The sequence below is a fragment of the Chiloscyllium plagiosum genome, chromosome 15 (genome assembly GCF_004010195.1).
Source record: "Chiloscyllium plagiosum isolate BGI_BamShark_2017 chromosome 15, ASM401019v2, whole genome shotgun sequence".
Lineage (NCBI taxonomy): Eukaryota > Metazoa > Chordata > Chondrichthyes > Orectolobiformes > Hemiscylliidae > Chiloscyllium > Chiloscyllium plagiosum.
This window is the reverse complement of record NC_057724.1, coordinates 9,398,545-9,400,986: the sequence shown is the minus strand read 5'-3', so window position 1 is coordinate 9,400,986 and position 2,442 is coordinate 9,398,545.

The following is a 2,442-nucleotide window of genomic DNA, read 5'->3' as shown; positions in this document are numbered from 1 at the left end:
CAAATAACATACACACCAGACAAATGGCAGGCAATGATCACCTCCATTAACAGATCATCTAACCACCAGCCCTTGTGACATTCTGTGGTGCTGCCATCACTGAATCATCTACTATCAACACCCTGGGGTTATAATAGAAACTCAACTGGACTCACTACATGAACATTGTGGCTCCAAGAGCAGGTTAGAGGTTCGGAATACAATGGTGAGTGACTCAACCCCTGGCTCACCAAAGCCTGTCTACCTTCTCCAAGACACAAGTCAAGGGTGTGATGGAAGACTGCCCACTTGCCTGGATGAGTGCTGTTCCAAGAACAGTCAACAAGCTTAACTCTATCCAGAACAAAGCAGCCAGTTTGATTGGCACCACATCCACAAGCATCCATTCCCTCCACCACTGACGCTTAGGAGCAACAGTGTGTACTATCCAAAAGATGCACAGCAGGAATTCACCAAAGCTCCTCAGATAGCACCTTTCAAACACCTGACCACTACCCTCTAGAAGAGCAAAACATTGTGAGTCAACTTACAGTATGTAGATTGCAGCGGTTCAAGAAAACAGCTCACCACCACCTTCTCAAGGGCAACTATGGATGGACAATAAATGCTGGGTCAGGCAGAGATGTCCATGTATCATCAGTGAATAAAAATAAATTGAAGGAATAAAAAATGTGCAGTTTGTTTTACAGAACAAATTGATGCCAAAGCTATAAAAGAGAACAGCTGGAATCAAAACGTGATTATAAAGAAACTTAATTATTCTATTATAATTAGACTGGACATATCAAAGTCAGTTGCTGGATTTAAATAGGACACTATTACTGCAAAATAAGTCAGGAAGAAAGGACTTCAGAGAACAGAAAGTTTGGGAATAAAAATGAGCACCATGTATAATTATGATTTCACAGTATCATTTCCTCCACCAATACCACCCGTGCTTTTTTCAATGTTTCTCTCTGAGAGTATGGATTTCAAGGAGGGTTTCAAGTTTTAACTAGTAGAATTGTTGCTCGCTCTTAATTGTTTGTCTGTGGTTAGAATTTACCTAAATGTATTTGTAATAAATAGTAATTCTTGTGAAGGACTTAAATGTAGTCAATATTTTCTGTTAATTCCATCAGGCATACTTTGATGAACTCTTTCACTTTTCTAATAACCTGACATTAATGGGCTCAAATATCAGTACATTTTCCCAAGAGAAATGAGCAAATTGTTTTTTTTTAACTTGGTTTTAAAGTTCAAAGGAGACCTGACAGGCATCAAAAGCAAATGTAGTCTCTCTTAAAAAAAGAGCTTAGAGCAGTTAAGAAAATAAGCTGCCTTAGTGAAAGAGTGTAGTTTGTGAAACTTTCACATCACATGGTTGGAGCTCTGCAGATTATTTATGTTTGTTTATTTAAGATTGTTCATGTTTGTTCCAAAATGTGTATGAAGTCAGGAGCAGACTGCACTGGCAGAACTCAAACTAAAGTTCACTGAGCATGTTATTCCTTTGGTAGTTTCTCTTGATAGCATTTTCAACCAACTTTGCATCACGTCGTTGATGATTGAGAATAGACCAACAGGGTAATAATTGGTTAGGTTGGATTTTTCTGCATTTTGGCCATAGGTCATACTTGGGCAATGTTTTCTCTTATATTCAGTCATGGAATTTGAGTGCTGGTGACTGGGCCAGCATTTATTGTCCATTTCTAGTTGTTCTTCAGAAGGTGTTGGTGACCTGCTTGCTTGAACGACTGCAATCTATTTGCTGGAGGTAGACCTACAATGCCGCTCCAATTTGACACTGAAGACCAAGCTAGACCAGGCTACCCATACCCAGACAGAGAGAGAGAGAGTCTCAACCACAGTCGCCCTGGTGAGGTTCGCCACCCAGACACGTATTTCCAAGCCAAGATGGTGTTAGGCTTGGAAGAAGATATATAATCTGCTGCTGCAGTTCTTCTAGATTTTAGTGCTGTGGGTTTGGAGGGTGCTGTCAAAGGAACCTTGATTTTGACGTAATGCTTTATCCTGGATTGTGTCATGTTTCCTGAGGGTTGTTTGACCTGGACTCATCCAGGGAAGCAGTGAGTATTCTGCCACACTCCTGAATTGTGGAAGCCAGGTGGTGAGTTACTCGATGCAAGGTTCCTAGCATCTGACTTGCTCTAGTGTGAGTTGAATCCATGCCTCCAGGAGAGTCGCCTGGTGTTACTGGATGACAAATCCAGTTACATTACCAATGTGCCACCACTTCCCCTGCAGCTGAGGGGACCGCATTATAACAATGATTACATTTCAAAAAATGATGTCATTGGCCGTGAAGCGCCTGAGGACATTATCAGATGGCGCAATTGTGATTGATGAATTATGCCCTTGCACTGCCTTGTGTTCCAGGCTGCAATCTCTGGGAATTTTGAAATTGCCGCGGCTTGCCGGGGGGCTGGCGCATGCGCTGTG